Below are 6,000 nucleotides of genomic sequence, written 5' to 3' on the forward strand. Positions count from 1 at the left end.
TCAAGATGCACCATGGTGGCAAATTCACTAAATTTCCTGGACGGGTTTATAACAGAGCCGTTGTCCATTTTGTTGACATACTAGATATTGACAAGTTTTCAGTTCACGAGCTTGATCGAATCTTGCTTGAATTATCCTATCCTACAGATAAGGTTAGATTCTACCATTATGTAGTACCGGGTTCAGAATTGGATTGGGGGCTTAGAGCTTTGGGAAGTGATGATGATGTTAGGGGATTTGCTAAGTATATTGGAGCTTTTAATCAGTTAATGAATGTGTATGTTGAGCATGAGTTCACCTCTGTACACACATACTTCTGCTCAACCTCAAAGTTTACCATTGAAGAGATAACAAATGAGGAGTTTCTTGCAAGTGAGGTCGTACTAGATAAAGCAAACTCAGTTAAGAAAAGGTTGTTGTTGGAATGGCAAGATAGCACAATATGAGGTTGTTGTTCAAAAGGTAGTTGTGGAACAAGACAAACAGGATGCAAATGTGAATGTTCAAGAAGAGAATAATGTTGGTGTTGTTGAACAACAAGACCAGATTGATATATGTCATGAGGATCCAGAATTTGACCCTATGTTTGGAGAGGATGCTTTTGGCGTGCAACCTACAAATGAGGTGGAGATTGATTACAATGGTGATGTAGATGGAGGTGGGGATGGAGGTGGATATGGTGTGCAGCCTACAAATGAGGTGGATATGGATTACAATGGAGGTGGGGATGAAGATAGTGAAGATTCTTCAATTTCAGATGAAGAAAGTGGAGATGAGTCTTCAAGTTCAGATGAAAGTGGAACTGATGATAGTAGGGATTCTAACTATGAAATGAGAGATGAGAGTTCTGATGATGATGAACATCTAGAGGGTTGTCCAGTTAAGAAACCAAAGAATGTGAAGAAATCTAAGAACAAAAAGAAATCTAAAAATGTTAAGAAAACTAGGGATGGTGATGAAGATTCAGAAAGTGATTCAGATAGTGACTTCAACTATGAAGATGGTGAAACACATGATGTAGATGTAGATATGAGGGATTTCAGACTGCATACTGATTTTGAAGTTGAACAGCAGGATGCAAATTGTAGTTTAGAGGTTTTGGACATAGAAATGGATGATGTGATGTTGGATAATGATAGGATGTATAATGAGAAACAAAGAAATGAGGGGGACATGGATTATCTTTTTCATGTGGGACAAGTTTTTGGTACAAAAGCAGAGGTGAAGGATATGATCAAGGCACATGCAGTTGAAACAAGAAGACAAATTAGGATAAGAAAAGATGATTTGGTAAGGGTCAGGGCTGTGTGTGAAGGAGATATGGAAGATGGGTCCCACATGCAGGGGGTTGGATCTAGCAGTGCTAATAAAGATGAGGGACCAGTCCAGAAAAGTATTGGGAGTAGGGGAAAAAGGAAAGACCCACTTGCTATTAGATGCCCTTGGGTACTGTTGTTGTCATACCAAAAGAGAACAGCTTCTTGGAAAATTACAAGGTTGATAAATGAACATAAATGCCTTCAATCTAGGGAAATTTATGCTTGCACAGCCGGGTTCCTCTCAAACCATTTGGTTACTGATCTTCAAGATGACCCAAAGCTGAAAGTTAAATCCATCAAAGAAAGGTTTCAAAGGAGGTTTGAAGTTGGTGTGTCTGAGATGAAAGCTTATAGGGCAAAGATGTTGGCCCAGGGAACATATAATTGGAAATTTCAGAGGCCAATATGGGTTATTGAGGGATTATATTGAAGAGTTGAAGAGGACTAATCCAGATACAACAGTGAAGCTTGAATTAGAAGAATGCTCAGATCCAACATCTGAGACAAGACAATTCAAGAGGATATACATCTGTTTGGGGTCTTTGAAAAAGGGGTTCAAAGCAATAGGTAGGGATCTGTTGGGACTGGATGGGGCTTTCCTTAAAAGTGCTTGGCCTGGTCAACTTTTAACAGCAGTTTCTCTAGATCCAAACAATGGATACTACCCTGTTGCATATGCTGTAGTTGAAGCTGAAACATTGAACTCTTGGGAATGGTTCTTGGAATGCCTTGGTGATGACTTGGATATAAACAACAGATCCAAGTTTACCTTTATGAGTGACAGGCAAAAGGGTCTTATACAGGCTGTAGATAAGTTGTTTCCTTCTGCAGAGCATAGGTTTTGTGTGAGGCACATTGAAGATAACCTAAGATCACTCTTCAAAGGAAAGCTTTTAAGGGATGCTCTTTGGAAGCTGGCTAGATGTACATCACCTACACAATATGAGAGAGAGATGAACAACCTAAAAAACTTGAACAAAAGGTGTCATCTTTGGGTATCTAAGATCCCACCAGAAACATAGTCAAGGTCACACTTCTCTGGTAAGTTTTTAATTTTGTATCCTTTATTCTCTCATAACTTTCAAGTTTTGTCCTTTATCTGTTGTGTTTTGTTATAATAGGTAGAGCAATGTCTGATGTGTTGACCAACAACATGTGTGAATGTTTCAATTCAAAGCTGGTAGATGGAAGGGACAAGCCTATTATCACATTGCTGGAATACATCAGAGAATATGTGATGAGGAAGATTGTTACTGTGTTGAAGGTAATTGATAGGTCATCAGGGTTACTAACACCATATGCTACACAAATTATGGAGTCAGTGAAGAAGGAAGCAAGCAGGTGAATTGTATGTGAATATTTACTTGTCTTGTAAATGATGTGAATGGTTTACATATTTGGATGATAGGTACTCTGTGCATTGGAATGGTGAGGATCATTATCAGGTAACAGGTCCATATGGTGATCAGTGTGTAGTGAACATGAGCACAAGTACATGTGCATGTAGGAGATGGGAGATAACTGGGATACCTTGTAGACATGTGGTGGCATGTATTTGGGTGAAGGGTGCACATGACAGATCTGTTGGCAGGCCAGAAACATTTGTCAAACCAATTTACACAATGGATAGGTGGAAGGCAGTGTATAGCTACAAGGTGTATCCCATCAATGGTATGAGTATGTGGCCCACATCACAAGTCCCAATCCAGATCACAGCTCCTAAATTAAAAAAGCAAACTGGAAGGCCAAAGAAATCAAGGAAAAAGTCAGCAGTGGAAAGGGAAGATGGTGGTTCAAGGAAAAAGTCAAAGGTTGATGCAAAGGGCAAAGGAAAGGCTGTGGAGGGTGAAGGCCAGAAAGTGAAGGCAGTGAGAAAGACAAAGCCAAAAGGATCAAACACTTGTGGGACATGTGGTCAAAAGGGTCACAACAAGAGATCATGCATGAAAAATTTTGCAGATTAATGTGCCTACTGTTTGACTGTTTTTGTAGTTTTTATGACTTTATGGTATGGATATTTTTATGACTGTTTTTTCAGATTAAGTTGTTAGACTTTTTTTGAAGTTTTTCATGGTATGGATGTATTAAGTTGTTGTCTGGACTTATTTTAAGTTTTTCAAACACTTGTATGGATGTATTAAGTTGTTATGGATGTATTAAGTTTTTCATGTTTTTGAAGTTTTTCATGGTATGGTAATGGTTGTGCATAACTGCAGATGGATGGATCAGATGTTACTTATTTTAAGGGTTTGGACATATTTGCCCTTGGATCAGATTTTACATAATTTAATGGTTTGGCAGATGGATGTTTGTGCAGATGACTCATTCATCTTTTTGTGCATATGGATCTGCAGATGGATGGATCAGATGTTACTTATTTTAAGGGTTTGAACATATTTGCCCTTGGATCAGATTTTACCTAATTTAATGGTTTGGCAGATGGATGTTTGTGCAGATGACTCATTCATCTTTTTGTGCATATGGATCTGCAGATGGATGGATCAGATGTTACTTATTTTAAGGGTTTGGACATATTTGCCCTTGGATCAGATTTTACTTAATTTAATGGTTTGGCAGATAGATGTTTGTGCAGATGACTCATTCATCTTTTTGTGCATATGGATCTGCAGATGGATGGATCAGATGTTACTTATTTTAAGGGTTTGGACATATTTGCCCTTGGATCAGATTTTACATAATTTAATGGTTTGGCAGTTTTTACTTATTTGCCCTTGGATCAGATCAGATCATATTATGCAGTATTCATCTCTTGGTTTATGGATGTTGTAGATGGATGTGTAGATAGTGCACAATGTGCTGATTGTGCATGATGTGCAGATTCTGCATAATGTGTAGATTGTGCATAATGTGTAGATAGTGCACAATGTGCAGATTGTGTATACAATCCATCCAAAAGTCCAAAATAAACTAACCAAAGATCCAAATTAAATCCAAAATAAACTGATGATACATTGCTTAAAAGGGATCCAAAATTACATCCAAAATAAAGTCAAAATACATAATACTTAAACTGCATAAAGTCCTAAATTAACTAATAAAGTCAAAATACAAATAGTCAACAACTTCAAATTCAGTCAACTAGTTACATTTTCATTGCAATTACAATTGCAATGAAAATGATCCAACTAATGACCAATCTGTTCTTCATCTTCCTTGCTTATTCTTTATAACTCTCTAAACTTTGTTCAACCATGTTTTTCGATTTCAATAAGCCCGGTATAATCTCCAATGCCCGTTCACACATTGGTGGGTCACGCCATCCAAGAAAGGGGCAATCCGATGTCTGGAAAAGAGGAGAAACATGAAGTATAAACAATTGACTGGAACTTAAATCGAATTACACACTTACCATGTCCGGACAAGAGAAAAACCGACGACCTGGATTTCTATCAATCCATGAAGTTCGAACAACTGCTACCTTGCCACAAACACAGTAAGCCATCATCAATTGTGCCCTGGTATTTGAATTTCGCATCGAGCCCTAATTGATTGAAGCCCTAATTGAGTCGCGTCGGATACGAGGGTTTAGGGTTTAACTGTCGGGTTTTTAATCGCCGGGGAATTGAATCGATTGAAGGTGGGGTTGGGTTAAAAAGAGGGGGAAGAGTGATACAGGGTTTAGTTGCAGAGATATATGAAAGGACAAAAGTACCCTCACATGCGCCTCACGTGATGGGATTTAACTGACTTTTTCTAACCCAGTTAGCGTAAAGGACAAAACTTGTAGGAAAAAAAAAGTTTAAAGTACACCGCCTGCAAGAAAACTTAGAAAAGGACACGAACCGTAATTCGTCTTATTTTAAAGGACAAAATTTGTAATTCTAAATAAAGAAAGTGTTAGTTAAGCTAGTAACTAACTCAATCAATAAATGGATGAAAATGGGTCATGTTAACGGTATTAACTTCTCGTTCCATCAGCACCTCCAGCAACCCGAATCTTCTTCTTCCAAAATCAGCATATTCTCTTAATTCCTTTGATTACTTTACTTATAACCCACACACTATCAATCAACTGAATGCTCGTTTGATCGATCAAAATGGTCTCCAAATCCGGTCTCGTTCCAATAACCAGAGCCTTCCTTTCTTCTTACTATGATAAGCACCCTTTCCCTCCGCTTTCCGACAACATCTCTCGCCTTACTCAACAGCTCCGCCAATTGTCTGCTGGTCTCCAAGACGACGCTGCTCGCCCGCTCCCTGAAGGTTCCTTACTTTAATTATCAACTTAACTACTTATGATCAATTTCATTAAAATCCTGACTAGGCGCCAATTAGTTAAAACTGAAAATTTTATATATTTGAAAAGTTACTTATAAAATTCCAATCCAGTTAATTGTTAGTACCTACCTCATTGTCCAAATATCACCTAGCGAGTTCTACAACACTGACACACATATTTTTGGATCAATAAAATAAAAGAAAGTGGCCTAAGAAAGTAGAGGTGCTCAAAACCGAATCAGGTCGAGTCAAAGCTGGTCAAAACCGGTTTGTTAGGGGGAAAGGATAGGTGCGGTTAGAAAGTTGCTTTTATTCTGTTCGGTTTGGTTTGGTTTTAACTGGTTTTATTGGTGGAGGTCTCAAACCGATTACAAACGGACGTTTTGGTTCGGTTTCTGGATAGGACCGGGATCCCAAACGTTTTGGTGGAGTTCAGTTTTCC

This window comes from Bidens hawaiensis, unplaced genomic scaffold, assembly GCF_021521415.1.
Source record: "Bidens hawaiensis isolate Kalapana, Puna unplaced genomic scaffold, B.hawaiensis_p1.1 tig00017381_1, whole genome shotgun sequence".
Taxonomy (NCBI): Eukaryota; Viridiplantae; Streptophyta; class Magnoliopsida; order Asterales; family Asteraceae; genus Bidens; species Bidens hawaiensis.